The sequence below is a fragment of the Mobula birostris genome, chromosome 12, assembly GCF_030028105.1.
Source record: "Mobula birostris isolate sMobBir1 chromosome 12, sMobBir1.hap1, whole genome shotgun sequence".
Classification (NCBI taxonomy): Eukaryota; Metazoa; Chordata; class Chondrichthyes; order Myliobatiformes; family Myliobatidae; genus Mobula; species Mobula birostris.
The window spans coordinates 54213347-54230665 of NC_092381.1; the positions used below are offsets into that span (position 1 = coordinate 54213347).

Below are 17319 nucleotides of genomic sequence, written 5' to 3' on the forward strand. Positions count from 1 at the left end.
TATTATTACAAACAAGAGAAAATCTGCAGATGCTGGAAATCTGAGCAACACATATAAAATGCTGGAGAAACCCAGCAGACCAGGCAGCATCTATGGAAAAAAGTACAGTCGACATTTCAGGCCGAAACCTTTTAACAGGATTGGAGAAAGAAAGCTGAGGAGTAGATTAGAAAGGTGGGGCGAGGGGAGAGAGAAACACCAGGCGATACCTGAAACTGGGAGGGGGAGGGGTGAAGCAAAGAGCTAGGAATTTGATTGATGAAAGAGACAGAAGGACATGGAAGAAAGAAGAAAGGGAAGCAGGGGGAGGGAGAAGCACCAGAGGGAGGCAATGGGCAGGCAAGGAGATAACATGAGAGAGGGACAGGAGGATAGGAAATGGTGAAGGAGTAGGGAGGCATTACTGGAAGTCTGAGAAATCCATGTTTATGCCATCAGGTTGGAGGCTACCCAAACGAAATATAAAGTGTTGTTCCTCCAATTTAAGTGTGATCTTATCCTGTCAGTGGAGAAGGCCATGGATGGACATATCGGAATGGGAATGGGAAGTGGAATTAAAATGGGTGGTTCACTGGGAGATCCTGCTTGTTCTGGCAGATGGAGCATAGATGCTTGGCAATTCCACAAACTTCCAGTATTACCTCCACCCCACCCCATTTCACCATTTCCCATCCCCTTGTCCCTCTTTCATGTTAAAACACTGAGTGTGTGTCATCAGGCTCCTGTGCTTGTTTGCATGTTTATTTCATGAAGCAGACATTTATTACATATTCTGTTGCTCTAAAGTTGGCTGGAATCACTCTTGTTTTATAGTCTGGAGTCTACCTACACAAGCTGTGTATTCAAAACAATATGGGAAGGGAGGGGAAGTTCCACACCTATGGGCTTAGTCTCCAGATCCATACTGGCACATTAGTGTCAACACAAACTCAGAATTGTTTGGAAGGATGCCAAGTGACAGTTTAACTGCACATCAACAACGCCATTCTGTATGGATTAGCTCCAAAAATAGATTAATGCACACAGGCTGTCTAGGCTTCATACTGCCATCAGCATTTTTGAGCAATATTTACATTCAATCTCCATATCTCACTGCCTGCCTAACAATTTCCCATTCTATCCTCTGATGCCATTCACAGCTGCTCTTTAGTGCTCTATCTGTTTCTGAGGGGGAGGGGACTGGGAAATAGTATTGGCCTGAGGGCCAATGTAGACTCAGTATGCCAAACAGCCTCTTTCTAAGAGCAACATATGAGCAATTCTTCTCTAGGTTAGGTTTAACATTCAGGATTTTTTTTCACTAGATCGGAAATTCAAGTCCAAAACACAAAGAGTATTCCATCCCTGTGGAAAATGGGAAGGGAAGGGAAAGGAGAGTATCAACAAGAAACCAAAGATGTGTACGCAAAGATATGTAGGCAAAAAAAAATGTGTAGGCACAGCCTCAGAATTGAAGGATGTCCCTTTAGAACAGAGATGAGGAGGAATTTTTTCACCAGACAGGTGTGGAGGCCAAGCCATTGGGCATATTTAAAGTGAAGGTTGATAGGTTCTTGATTAGTCGGGGCGTTGAAGGTTATGGAGTGAAGGCAGGAGAATGGGTTTGAGAGGGATAATAAATCAGTCAAGATAGAATGGTGGAGCAGATGTAATGGGCTGAATGGCCTAATTCTTTTCCTATGTCTTATGGTCAAAGCCAATCCACTATAGACACAGGGAAGAGGTGGAATGTCATGTCATTTTGAAAATTGCTCAAAAAATTACTTTTGTATCGAATTTAACAAAAAGTCTCACAAAGATCACTTCCTCTGGTAATGGATAAAGAAATACATTCACTCTGTATCACTTTATTAAGAAGACCTTACAATGAAGCAATGTTTGTGTCATAAATTCATCCCGTTTTATGAGCAATAGAATCATATGGGGTAAAGATTGACTTTGATCACTAGGGCCAAGATTGTACAAGAGCTTTGGCATTCACTTGTACTCATTTCCACACATTCACTTTGCTTGGCTGATGCTTTCCCATGTATTTTTCAATGCTAACAGCCAGAGAGACTCTTCCACTACAGAAAGAAAGCTGTTCTTATAAAAGCTCCTTAAAAGACCTGTCCAGTATAATTCTAATCCCATTTTTTCTCTCCATAAATTAGACCGTAATGACCATTTCTAAATGTCTTTTGAATATTTCTGTGAAAATTCTTTCATCCCTGATTTTAACAACCTCTTCAAACTTGCTCTTTTCAATTACTGTACATCCATAATACTTGGCTTTTGACTTTCTTGTAAGGCGAAAGAAATTCACATTTCATGCTTTTTCTTCAGAGAAGACCTTACCTTGTATCTTCAATGAAAAGCAATACCAGCTTCTCCAATGTCTCCAAATTATTGAAGTCTATCATCTTTGAAATGACAGCCTCATCTATATCTTCGCTAAGCCATAAAGATTTGTGATGCCCCTTGTAAGCAATACTCCGGCTGAAAACCAAATCATTGATTTTTAAAGATTTAGGCTTTCTCTCTTTCTTTATCATCAACATTCCTATTTACTGAGTAATGCATCTCACATGCTTTCTCAACAGCCTCATGAACCCCTTCAGAAACTTATTCATATACAGTACAACACCAGTTATTTATTCTTTTAAACCTGGCTCCCCCCTCTCCCTACCATGTCCCAGTTCCTCAAAATATTACAGTTCCTCAGTTCATTTCACCAAACTGTTTAGTTCCTTCTAAAAGCCCTTACTACATTGTCCACTTTTATAACATTGGCAAGTTTCCTTAATCCACAAACTTAAAAATTGGACTCTCTCCACTCAAGCTCAGGACCCTTATAGACAAGAATAGTTGTCTATAGCCCTAATCTTTAGGGACCCCGCTGCATGCAATCCTTTACCCACGACTACTTTCTGATTCCTATCCCTTATCAATGATCTAGACTTGTTAAAAAATTTTACTTAATTCTATGTACCATTTGTCTCTACTTCTTGCTTCCTCGGTAAAACAGCCAGCATTATCAAAGATCAGACCCCTCCCAGATATTCTCTCTTTTCGCTTCTCCCAATGGGCAGAAGATGCAAAAGCTTAAAAATGCTTACCATCAATACACCAATTTATTTTTGAATAAATATTTTTTGTGACACTTATTCAAAGGCTCTTCTTACAGGTCAATTATTAGGTCTAACACTAACCTGCAATGCTGAAGGATTTTTTTCTATATACTGATCATTTCTTTTTCGGAAGAAATGTTCCCAAATTTTCTTTGGTACATTGAAAATATTGCCCTTTGCCCTACTCACACAGTTAAAATAGCTTTAATGTTATTTTTCAGTTCTGTTTAATTTCCCACATAATTCTGCAAAGCTGTCTCTCAGACATATTTCAATGATAGTAAGTCTAAAACTTGGTCTGAATTTCTAAAATTAGACTCACCCCTGCACTACTTCTAATTCAATATACTATATAATATAAAGTAGTTTCTCTGTAATTAAGTTGAAGAAATCACCACAAATTTTGGTATATACACTCAGTGGTCACTCTACAGGAGGTATGTTCATGGTCTTCTGCTGTTGTAGCCCATCAACCTTCAAGGTTCAATGTGTTGTGCATTCAGTAATGTCCTTCTGCACACTAACTGTTCTAATGCATTTTTTTTTTGAGTTACTGTCACCTTTCTGTCAGCTTAAACCAGTCTGACCATTCTCATCTGATCTCCTTTATTAACAAGATATTTTTGTCCACAGAACTGCCATTCACTGGATCCATTTTCTGTAAACTCTAGAGATTGCTGTGTGAAAATCCCAGGGGATCAGCAGTTTCTGAGATACCCAAACCACCTCATCTAGCACCAACAATCATTCCATGGTCAAAGTCACTTAGATCACATTTCTTCCCCATTCTGATGTTTGTTCTGATCAACAACTGAATCTCTTGACCATGTCTGCATGTTTTTATGCACTGAGTTGCTGCCGTGCATTTGACTGATTAGATATTTGAATTAACCAGCAGGTGTCTAGGTTGACCTAATAAAGTGGCCACTGAGTGTAGTTTTGTACCGAAATGGTAGAACATTGGACATATCTGTGCTATAATAACCGTAGTTTCATAGCACCTACATGTCAGAAGTCTATATTCCTGATATGTAATTGAGTCACCTGTTGTTGAGATGCGAGATTTCAGCCAGGCTTATACTGTGAAATTTGTTTCCTAAATCTCCTCACCTCACTTCCCTTCTTTAGGACAATTTCTGTGAAATATCTTGAATTATGTTGCTGCAACTGATCAGCATTGACTACTTCTGAAAATTGGCAGATGTCTATTGGTGAATAAGTCCTTGAAAGATGTATTGTTTTATTCACTTAACCCAGGAACATTGTCTATTGTACATTTTGATAACTCTGTAACACATCTGAAGCATTGCATGATCCTCTTTCCAAAATAATTTGATGATTGCACAGTTATGACTTAAAAATCAAGCAAAACTTCCAAGAAGAACATAGCAAAACTAGCCCCTACTAATAGATTTATGTTCAACAGCTTTAATCTTATAACTGAATAGAATATTTCAATTAATGAGATAGATTTATGTATGTCAGAAAGAAATCAAGAAAAGGATAAATTTCTTTTGACTATTGTTACTCATACTTAGAATGTCCTTTTAAAAACATGTCAGTATTAAAGATACTTATGTCTAAATTTAATTCAATTTTACACTGTAACATCTGTATCTAAAAGTGATTTATGAATATTTGTTTTGGGTTCAGTCGGATTTGTTTTGGGTTCAGTAGGATCTACCAAATAAAATTGTGATTATGGTTGAACTTTGTATGTAAAGTGGGAGATTTCTATACAATCTACACAGGTTTTGAAATTCTTTATCAACATCAAGCACAATGTTGTCGGGTACTGTACTGGCAAATTTCCCTTAAGTAAACACCTATACACATGTAAACATTGCTTTCAATATACCTTTCCAATATGAATTATCATTTTCTAACTTATCACCCTAAGGCCTTTCTAGGCGAGACTGCCTATTTTTGTGGATACTGGTTATGCTGCATGTATTAGGTCCTTCTTATGGAGAGTCCAAATTTGTTTCGAAAAGAATCCTCACAGTTATCATTCCAGCAACTGGAATAAGATTCAATCCCATATTCTAGGGATGAATAACAATGAATAACAATGAAACTCAAAGTCCTTAGTTTACATTCTGTAATAGTAATAGAAAGATCCACCTACTGTGGGATATTCCAGGTTTAAATTGACTGTCAGTGACAATTACTGTGATATCAATTAACAAGAAATAATTTGGGGGATTTTCACACAGAGGTCAAAGAATGTTTGTTATTTTGGTTTCAGTTGTCCACAAGCATTCAAAGCTGTAATGGAGATGTTAGCCTGAGTATTAACATGGTCAGGTTACAAGAAATGGGTGGGGGGGGGCGGGGGGAGGGAGATTTAGAGTGGAAAACCCACATGCTGTGAGCCCTTTATCCTGACAGCTTCCCTGACTGGAAGTCAAATGACAATTTTAAAACACCTACAGATTTGGGAAATCTGAAACAAAAACAGAAAGTGTCCCATAAATCATCAGCAGGTCAGGCAACATTGGGAAATGTTTCAGGTCTAAGCCCCTTCGCCTTTCCAAGATTTTGCCTGAACCACTGAGTATTTTCAGCATTTTCTGTTTTACTCAGTGGTCAGCAGTATGCTTTTCAGTTGGATGGTGATAGAGTGGTGGGTGGGGGAAAGGGTCTTTGGAATATTTCATAAAAGCATTGAGCAAGGGGGAGAAAGGGCAGGGTAAAAATGTGCTTCAGTTCTTGTAGAGTTAATGTAAAGGAAGGATCTTACAGAAATAGAATAGAGATAGTAATAGAAAACTGGAACTGCAAGAAATTAGCATAATATATGGGATAATAATCAATACTGTATGCATTATTCTAAATTGACAATCCATTGCCACAGTAAGAATTCTGCCAGATGCACAATTTCTTGAATGAAAATTTAAACAAAGGACCCTTCTAGGTTTTAAATAGATTATAAAAGGTTCAATAGCATTGTTCATACAATGACTATTTTAGTCAACACTTAGGGTACGTCCACACTACGCCGGATAATTTTGAAAACGAAGCTTTTTCTCTTCGTTTTGCCCTTCCGTCCACACTGACCCGGCGTTTTCAGCCCCCGAAAACGGAGATTTTCGAAAACACTCTCCAGAGTGAATAAATCTGAAAACGCTTAATATCCGGCGTAGTGTGTACGGGATAACTAGAGAGATTTAAAAACGTTGTCATGACAAGACAACAACAATGCTTTTTTCTGCTTCTGCTTGGTACTGCGCAAGCACTGCCGTACTGCTGTTATAACGCGCAGTCGGTGTGAACGGCGTGAGAGTTAAATTGTAAAGGAGCTTTTTTGACTATTTAAAAACGCTGTCATGACGTGCCGGAACAGACATTCGTTGTTTTAACAACGAAGTGAAGAAATGAATAAGTATCACACATCAAAGTTGCTGGTGAACGCAGCAGGCCAGGCAGCATCTCTAGGAAGAGGTGCAGTCGACGTTTCAGGCCGAGACCCTTCGTCAGGACTAACTGAAGGAAGAGTGAGTAAGAGATTTGAAAGTTGGAGGGGGAGGGGGAGATACAAAATGATAGGAGAAGACAGGAGGGGGAGGGATGGAGCCAAGAGCTGGACAGGTGATTGGCAAAAGGGATAGGAGAGGATCATGGGACAGGAGGCCCGGGAAGAAAGACAAGGAGGCGGGGGGGGGGGGACCCAGAGGATGGGCAAGGGGTATATTCAGAGGGACAGAGGGAGAAAAAGGAGAGTGAGAGAAAGAATGTGTGTATAAAAATAAGTAACAGATGGGGTACGAGGCGAGACCCGGCGCAGACTGGGAGACCGCTTTGCTGAACACCTATGCTCTGTCCAGAGGATCTCCCAGTGCCCACACATTTTAATTCCACATCCCATTCCCATTCTGACATGTCTATCCACGGCCTCCTCTACTGTAAAGATGAAGCCACACTCAGGTTGGAGGAACAACACCTTATATTCCGTCTGGGTAGCCTCCAACCTGATGGCATGAACATCGACTTCTCTAACTTCCGCTAATGCCCCACCTCCCCCTCGTACCCCATCTGTTACTTATTTTTATACACACATTCTTTCTCTCACTCTCCTTTTTCTCCCTCTGTCCCTCTGAATATACCCCTTGCCCATCCTCTGGGTCCTCCCTCCCCGCCTCCTTGTCTTTCTTCCCGGGCCTCCTGTCCCATGATCCTCTCCTATCCCTTTTGCCAATCACCTGTCCAGCTCTTGGCTCCATCCCTCCCCCTCCTGTCTTCTCCTATCATTTTGGATCTCCCCCTCCCCCTCCAACTTTCAAATCTCTTACTCACTCTTCCTTCAGTTAGTCCTGACAAAGGGTCTCGGCCTGAAACGTCGACTGCACCTCTTCCTAGAGATGCTGCCTGGCCTGCTGCGCTCACCAGCAACTTTATTGTGCGTTGCTTGAATTTCCAGCATCTGCAGAATTCCTGTTGTAAGTGAATAAGTATACTCACTTCGCCCTGTTTTCTGTCCTTGCTTGTATGAAGGTGGTTTACCTATTTATGCAAGTACTTCTCTGATAATAGATGTGTAACAGCCTAATGTAACATTGTATGGAAATACAAGATAACGCTGATGCAGACGTTTTATACATTTAACAAGGTGCTTTATTAATGCAACAGAGTTAGTTTTTCAATGTTCGTCGTCAGCCGGGTCATACTGTCCGTGAACTCCCTGTCGGTTGCCTCCATACGCTCCAGTATTTGTTTTTTTTTTAAGTTTAAGTCCTCCTGCGCGACAGCCAAGAGCAATTCCTTTAAAGTTTTTCTACTCTGTAACTGGACAAACGCGCACTAAGTATATCGTTTCCTCTTCGCTTGTTTTCTGTGTGTCCTGCGCATGCACAATAGGAGGAGATTCGCCCAAATATTCGCCTAATGTGGACGGAGATATTTTGAAAAACGCTTAGTGTGGACGCCTGTCGTTTTTACTCGAAACCGGCGTTTTCAAAATTAACCGGCATAGTGTAGACGTAGCCCTAGTTTTAAATTCATCACCTCAAATAATCCAGGCAATTACACTTTGCTGATTTTCACACTTTGTTGATTACAAATTGGCTGCAACTTTTCCCTTCTTTGTAACATTGGCCACATTTCAAAGGTAATTGATTGGGTGTGAAGGACTTTGGGATATTAAAGGTGTCAACTGGTTTCAGCTCCAGGACCTGGTTTGAAGTGCTTTAAGGAAAGTGTGTGACTGAAGAAACCAGTGATTTAAACACAATTTTGATTTCATATAAGTGCTTATCTAAAAGGTCTGAAGTATTAGGAATAGGAGAATACTGATTATTAATGCAAGGGAAAGTTGATTTTAGATCAGAATATGATGGCCAAGAATTTCTTCAAGGCCTGCTGTGATGTTTTAGAGTCACTGCATGGTGGGTCAAGCTTTGGTCAATGTTCCATTCAAGTACTTTTTGTGCTGCAGCAATGCAGTGTGTACAAAGGAAATAAGGAGCGCCCACAAATGGAGAGTCCCACAAATTCTAGGGAGAGTCACGGATCAGAAGGGAGGTTCTTTAGGGTGGTTGGATGTCAGTCACTGGTGGTGCTGTTGGGATGGGGGAAGGTTGTGATTTTGGGCAGGGTGAGGTCTGGTGATCAAACCAGGTCGTGCAAGTTTGAGTCAGAGTAGGTGTCAGGACTATGGGTGTTTTGACGGCGAGCCAGTAGGTAAAGGTTAAAGACAGTCCTGTTGAGTCAGATTCTTAGTAACAGGCTGGAGGAAACCCGTTCGAAGAAATCTGAAGACGGAGGCCTCAAGGATACTGAATAAGCCTGGGCTACTGTAAAATATACAGGCCAAACAAGCACAAATGAAGTTCTGGAAATGTTTCCTAGACAAACCATGTCTCTCTCATAAATTACACTCATTTAATTCTACATGTACAAGGCAGCATTTTATGAGGTACTTCATTTGCAAATGAAGAGGAGAGTAATGACAATCATTCACTGTTCTCCTGTGAGGTAATTATTCAGTGATAAAAGGTTAGGCATTACTTGGTGAGCTGGGAAAACCAAATTCATTTAACTTTACTGATCACAATATCCTCTCCTCCATATGCAAAGCACAATGAGACCAAAAAGACAGATTAATAGTTTGGCACAGACTAGATGGACCAAAAGGCCTTTTTCTGTGCTGTAGTGTATGACTCTATGACTCTAAAAAATTAATCTCTAGCAAATATCCAAATGATTTCTGACAAATAAACTCCTGATTAATTCACTCCATTTAATATAACCGTCTCTGAAAGTCACTTCATTACAAGATAAACAAACAGATGAAAGACCATTAGCTTAGTGCAAGTTATGTGATTTCTTTCCAAGCATGTTAAATGTGTATTGAACTACTCTATAGTATATGAAGCTTTATAAATTCAACACAACTGCAAATTGTTGTTCTGATAAAGCCATAACATTGCAAAAAAGATACAACCTCAGTTAGGTCATACCAGGACCCCACAGACTGATGCTGACAAATATTCTGATAATGGGTCTGTGACTGGAGATTGTAGGTCCAATTCGTTAACTCTAATGGTATGTTATTCTAACTTTTTTTTCAATGATCTTGCACTGTGTAAATAAAACTCTGTTTATTTTTTGCAATATTTTGATAATTATCAAACAATGAATAGGTGCATTCCAATTGTAGAACTGACTTTGCTAGAATTTTGCAAAACCTCAATCAGTAACTCAGGGATGCCAGATTTGACTCCATAAACACAGCGGGGAAGGATTCTGATCAATAGAAGGGTTTAGTATTGAACTAGTTACAAAATCCAGGAACATCTTTCCTTCCCTGAAGAGATATCTACAGCAGCTCCCAAATATCTGTCTTGTTGGGTGAAAGTTTTGGTTTTTCAAGGTCCCTCAATATTTTGAAACAATGCCACCATTTTCAAATCAATAGTGCTGACATTATGAGAGCAAACCGCCAGCACAACCTGTGCTGACAACACTGCATAAATATTAAAAATCCAAAATTTCACTTTTTCTTAAATCATTTCCAGAAATTTCTTGAACAATCATTGATGTGAGCGCCCACTACTCAGGACATTTGTACTTGAACTTCATATCTGTCAGCCCTTTAGCACCTGACACAAGACTGTTAAGGTGGAAAAAAGGTGGTAAATTTCATTTACCTACTCCAACATTGTAAGCTTTACAGAAATCCACTGGAAGTTCAGCTTTTGATTTTATGTAATTTAGCCTTGAGAAGGAAAGAAAATTACAGTGGTAGTGAAAGACTGCAGTCTGTGAATGTGTTAACTGAAGACTGTGACAGTAATGGGTTCCATGTACCACACCCCTCTTGTTTCATTTCCTTCCTGTGTTGCAACAGTGATAGACAGCACTGCAGTATGAGTTCATTGACATTTATGCCCAGTTTGTGGAAGAACTATAGAAATTGCAAGGCCTGGACTGGGTCTAGTAGCACATGGAAGAATGACACTGAGACTGAGGTAGCTGCGAAAAGATCTGAATTAGCTGAAGTCGGTCTGGGCTGGGATAAAGTTTGAGATGTAGCTTGGGGCACAGCTCTAGGACTGGACTGGGAATGGGGTTGAGCATTAGCTGCAGTTGAAGCTGGCATTGAACCAGGGTAGTGTCTGAGCTCAGTCAAGGGCTGGATCTGAGCTCAGGTTTAACCAATCCCCAGCCCGAACTAGAAGTCCAGATTTAATCTGGGATTTAGCCAGAGCTTGGATGGAATTTGGCTCTAGCTGATCCTGAAACCAGGTTTAGTCAGGGACATAAAACATGAAACAAAGCTGAAATATAGTCCGGACTATATCTAACCGAGATTTAGTTGGTGCTAGACAGAGGTCTAAACCGACCTTTAGCCTAGGCTGTGGTTGTCGTAAACTGGGGTTTTCCTTTAGCTGAATCTGTAGCTGACATTTAACTGACATGAGCTGGATCAGGGTGTCAAACAGGCGGGGGAGTTTGAGAATGAAAGTGTTCTGTGAACCATGCCAAATTCTGTAAGTCCCACACGTGTGACCACTTCTTCTGTGACATCACAGATAAAATGCCTCCATTCACATCTAATGAACAACATTTAACAGATATGAATGCTTTGATTTCCCTTGACCAGCTTTTCATTGGCAAGTTGACATTACTGTATGTTATAATATTTCTTCCTGCACCATCAATGAGTTTAATGTGAAATTGAGGGTTCACCAGCCCCTTACACTCAGTTCTCTTGCAGCATATGGACTGGGTTTTACTCCACAATAGAACTAAAGTTCGAAGTAAATTTATTATCGAAGTACATATATGTCACCATATACTGTACAACCCTGAGATTCATTTTCTTGTGGGCATATTCGGCTGGTGGCGTAGTGGCATCAGAGTCGGTCTTCGGGATGAAAGGTCTCGAGTTCGAATCCAGCCGGCTCCCCTGCACGCTTTCCATCTGTGCTGGGTGATCTCTTTGGAAGAAGGCAATGGCAAACCACTGCTGTAACTTGCCTTGTGCGTGGTTCCCCACTACGTCAGAGAGGCGCGGAGGGAAATCGTCCGCTAACCAGGGAAACTCCGGATGCGACGTACCTTTCCTTTCCTTTATATTCAATAACTCCAGTAACCCATAATAGAATCAATGAAAAACCACACCAACAGGATGGTCAACCAGTGTGCAAAAGACAACAAACTGTGCAAATACGAAAAGATAAAAAAGAAGCAATATCAATAATAATAATAAGCAATAAATTATGAGAACATGAGATGAAGAATCCTTGAAAGTGAGTCCTTAGGTTGTAGGAACAGTTCAGTGTTGGGGCAGATGAAGTTTCCCTTCTGGTTCAGGAGCCTGGTGGTTGAAGAGTAATTACTGTTCCTCAAACCTAGTGATGTGAGTCCTGAGGCTCCTGCACCTTCTTCCTGATGGCAACAGTGAGAAGAGAGCATGATCTGAGTGTTGGGGTCCCGTGATGATGGATGCTGCTTTCCTATAACAATGCTCTGTGTAGGTATGTTCAATGGTCAGGAGGGCTTTAACTGTGAAGGACTAGGCCATATTCACTACTTTTTGTAGAATTTTCCATTCAAAGGCATTGGTGTTTCCATAACCAGGCTGTGATGCAGCCAGTCAATATACTCTCCACCACACATCTACAGAAGTTTGTCAAAGTTTTAGATGTCATGCTGAATCTTCGCAAACTTCTAAGGAAGTAGAGGCACTGCCGTGCTTTCTTTGTAATTGCACTTACATGCAGGGCCTAGAACAGGTTCTCTGAAATGATAACACCAAGGAATTTAAAGTTGCTAACCCTCTCCAGCTCTGATCCTCTGATGAGGACTGGTTCCTGGACCTCGGGTTTCCTTTGCCTGAAGTCAATAATCAGCTCGTTGCTCTTGCTGACGTTGAGTAGGAGGTTGCTGTTGTGGCACCATTCAGCCAGAATTTCAATCTCTCCCGCATATGCTGATTCATCACCACCTTTGATTTGGCTCACAACAATGATATGTATCATCAGCAAACTTAAATATGTCATTGGAGCTGTGCTCAGCCACACAAGTCATTGGTGTAAAACTCCAATTACCATCAAATTCAGATTGAGAGACAGAATTAGTAGCGTTCAGGGTTTTCAGACAGAACCTGGTTCCAACCCAAATTACTGTCAACTTCAGCTGCGTGTAGTACTCAGAGCAGCACTGAAATTGCAATGTGAATGATCCTAAGCCCTACAAAGGGAGAAGAGCCTTGCTCTGTCCTTAGAACAAGATGGCAGGTGATTGCTGTAATCAGCTCTGTGTGACTATGGCACTTGCTTTTTGAAAATTAATGGAAAGATTGGCCAAACATTCTGTTATAAAGTTTCTTGTCTTATATTTTATAAATGCATTGATGTGGTGTTCTATCTTCATATAAGCAAGTTGTAGGTAGCAGTAAAAGTGGCTTTCTAACCAGGTGTGCATGGAGCGGGGATGCATGTGCCCACCACACAACAAGAAAAGTTGAACAACACCAGCCAGGATTAAATCGTGTGTGGCTTTTATCTAAGTTGGTTTACTATCATTAGCACAGGCTGGACAAATGGGTACACTGGGAAACTCACAATTTGCTTCCAATTCAGGCAAGATGTAGAAAAGAGATGAGCAGGAGGAAATTCTTTAGCCAGAAGGTAAGGAATCTGTAGAATTCACCACCACATACAGCTGTGGAGATCAAGTCATTGGGTACATTTAAAGAGGAGGTTGGATAGGTTTTTAATTAGTAAGGCTATCAAAGAATACAGGAAGAAGTCAGGAGAACGGGTTTGAGAGGATATAATAAATCAGCAATGATCAAATAGCAGAGCAGACTCAATGGGCTAAGTGGCCTAATTCTGCTCCCATGTATTCTGGTCTAAAATATTTCAATGGGCTCGATCTATCAGATGGATACGCATCTGGTATCTGTTCTGGTGAAAAATGGAAATACCTTCTTACCATAACCACTACATTCTTCTCAATGACAGAGGCCACTGAAAGAACCAAACAGTGGACTCAGTGATAGGTACATTCTGTAGCTGCGGTACCATGATGGAAAGGATTAGTAAAGCCAAACTTACTGGAATTTTAATTTTGCTATTCTAACCAATGGGCTGGTCCTGGAGTCCAGTGCCAAAGTGTGAACGCTGTCTCGAACTGATGCAAACTACCACACAGAATCTTAGCATTACAGATCAGGCTGGCCTTGGGGAGTAATCAATAGGTATTCACAAAAGATAAAGATGTACTTACCATTGGGATCGGAGGCAGCAAATTCTGCCCATATATTTTCAAGCTGGTATGCTTCACCAATACAAGACTTAGTTAGATTTACCCACTGATTAAATTAGAAAACATCTTCCCTTATATTTGATTTTCAGAGTGAGTGATTAAAGTTAAGTGAAACCTTTAAAGAGAGCATTTTTGGTCAATTATTGTTTAGAAATAATATTAGTCACTTCAACATAGTTAATTTCACACAAAGGTGTCAAAAACATTACTACAGAATTTCTAAAACCTGTCATGTGTTTGATATGAATGGTTTGTTTGCACAGAAACTCTTGAGACGACAAGGCAGGATTCTGAGAACATAAAAGTTTCAAACTGCTGTCAATTGAGTCTAATAGCTGACTTTATTACAGCAAGGTCATAAAAGGCCAAACCATTGAAGACTGAGTAATTGGTCTGGGAATTAGTATCATTTAGCGTCTGCGAATTCAGCCTTGCCCACCTGCTATTACTGTTTGTTGGCTAAACAAAACAGACATTAACTCATGAAGAAACTGAACCTTCTTTTCTGTACACTACGAAAATCAACATAACCTACATTATATTGTTAACTTGTGTAGTTTAGGTGAATAACATCTGATTTCTAAAGAAACAGGTGCTTAGAAAGCATTTCAGAAACAAAAAGTAAACTATCTGCCACCATAAATTCAGTAAGTCCACAACAATTTGTTTTTTTCTTACAGATCAACTCCTAAATACAAGACTTAATACAGTAAGTATGTTAATAATTGTGTGCACTACAAGTGTATAAATGTTAGTCACTCCAGTGCTTAGGAACAGTACTTTTAAATAAGTCGAAGTTGAGTTTATTGTCATAGGCACAAGTACATGTATGCAGAGGTGCAATAGAAAACCTATTTGCAGCAGCGTCACAGACAACAATCAGCTCTTTAGTTTTGCTGATGTTGAGCAAGAGGTTGTTGCTGTGGCACCATTCAACCTATCTTGCTCCAGTAGCTGATTATTTGCCACCTGCAATTTGTTCAACCGCAGTAGTGTCAACAGTGAGTTTGAAGATGGCATTGGTGCTGTGCATTGCCACATGGTCAGAGCGTGAGCTAAGTATTATTCCAGAAAATTTGCGTATTTCCCAGTGAAGTTCAAGGGATTATTTATAAATCTTCCAAGGGCAACTTGTGGATATCATGATTCCACGTTTAGTAGCTGTGGTAGGACTTTCTTTACACCTCTGGGTTGTGTGATAGTGTACTCAAACAATCTGGGCCACAAAATTATGTATAAGACCTTAACAGCTCAATCACTTTTTTGTTTTAGCCGACTGTCAGAGATGTCTAAGCCCTAAATATTTTTGATAATTCTGGAATATTCAAAAACCTTCTGAAAGTATAAAATGTAAACAAAATACCTTAAAAACTGAGATTTCTTAAAAATAAAAACAGGCTGAATTTCCTATTGGTAATAATGGTGAACAATATTTTCATATCGCTATATCAAGAGTCCTCATTCAATTAATGATAGGATTGACATCATTCAAAATAACCAATTATGATTTAAATTAAAGCAAGACAAGGAGAAAAATGTTTGGTCAGCTGTGGTGTTTAAGCTTATTTTTTTTTACCTTACACAGCTTTAATTTTTGTGGCATTGAAACAAAAAGATATTGCAAAATAATACCGGAAAATCTAGTGTAGAAGTATTAAAAAATACAGTTTATGCTGTCATTAAAGTATTGACAATTACTATTTAATTCTATTTATTTAGAGCTCTTTAACCTTTTCTTTAAATATTTAATGACACAGTAGTGGATAGCTGTAAAAAGAAGAAGAGTTCTTTAAGTCTGGAGTTTAGTGGTGCGGAGGATGGCAAAGATAAATTTTCCTAGGTTGCAAAGACTTCCACCACCAATTTTTTGCTGAAAAAGTGAGAGGTCTTTTACACTTTAAGATTTGGCTACATCCAGAGTACATCCCTGCCAGAAAGGGAGCTGCTAAGCCAGGAGAAGCATTACTGTCTACAAATTGAATGCATTAGCACCAGTTTTTCATGTGCAGATTTTGCACAACGGCAATATAACCAGATTAGATTGAGTGGCACGCTGCTCTCGATGAAATTGAACCCTTTGGGAAATCGGCTTAAGAAACTCTGTCTGAAATTTTGCAATTGTCCTGGCACTGTCACACTGAGCATGGGGGCCCCCCAGGGCTGTCTGCTCAGTCCACTGCTGTTCACTCTGCTGACCCACGACTGTGCAGCAATACACAGCTCAAATCACATCATCAAGTTCGCCGATGATACGACCGTGGTGGGACTCATCAGCAAGAACGACGAGTCAGCACATAGAGAGGAAGTGTAGTGGCTAACTTGGAATGGTGCAGAGCCAACAACCTGTCTCTGAATGTGAACAAAAGAGATGGTTATTGACTTCAGGACAGCACGGAGCAACTGCTCTCTGCTGAACATCGACGGCTCCTCCATAGAGATCGTTAAGAGCACCAGATTTCTTGGTGTTCACCTAGTGGAGAATCTCACCTGGTCCCTCAACTCCAGCTCCATAGCCAAGAAAACACAGCAGCGTCTCTACTTTCTGCGAAGGCTGAGAAAAGTCCATCTCCCGCCCCCCAACCTCACCACATTCTACAGAGGATGTATCGAGAGTATCCTGAGCAGCTGCATCACTGCCTTGTTTGGGATCTCGGATCACAAGACCCTGCAGCGGATAGTGAAGTCAGCTGAGAAGATCATCCGGGTCTCTCTTCCCGCCAATACATACATTTACACTACATGCTGCACCCATAAAGCCAACAGCATTGTGAAGGACCCCACGCACCCCTCATACAAACTCTTCTCCCTCCTGCCATCTGGAAAAAGGCACCGAAGCATTCAGACTCTCACGACCAGACTGTGCAACAGTTTCTTCCCCCAAGCCATCAGAATCCTTAATACCCAGAGTCTAGACTGACATCTACATCATTTATTATTATATTGTAATTTGTCCTCTACTGTGCCTATTGTCTTGTTTATTATTTATTGTACTGTCCTGCACTGTTTTGTGTGCTTTATGTAGTCCTGTGTAGGTCTGTAGTCTAGTGTAGTTTTTGGGTTGTCTTACGTAGTCTAGTGTAGCCTTGTGTTGTCTCACTTAGTCTAGTGTAGTTTTGTGTTGTTTCATGTAGCACCATGGTCCTGGAGGAACATTATTTCATTTTTACTGTGTACTGTACCAGCAGTTTATGGTCGAAATGACAAGAAAAGGCGACTTGACTTGACTTGACTTGATAATTTGTGTAACCAATGATAACAAAGTCATACACTGCCTGTTTTCTCCCTTGATCACAGAATCATGCAGTACAGAATGTGTACTTTTGGGCACGTTACCTTTGCCAACCATTAATGTCTCTCAACATGAATCCTATTTGTCTCTAATAGGCATATATCCTTCTATGCCTTTCCTTTTAAACACTGTAATTGTATCTGC

General features: G+C 40.3%; 1 long non-coding RNA gene across 1 annotated transcript in view; it reads right to left on the reverse strand.

The window, feature by feature from the left end:
- Positions 1 to 2414: 2414 nt before the first annotated feature.
- The window catches only part of LOC140206334 (uncharacterized), a 29081-nt gene continuing 14176 nt past the window's right edge, over positions 2415 to 17319 (reverse strand). The window contains exon 3 of the long non-coding RNA XR_011888118.1: positions 2415 to 2478. This is a non-coding gene — a long non-coding RNA (uncharacterized lncRNA). The remainder of the gene's footprint in view (positions 2479 to 17319) is intronic.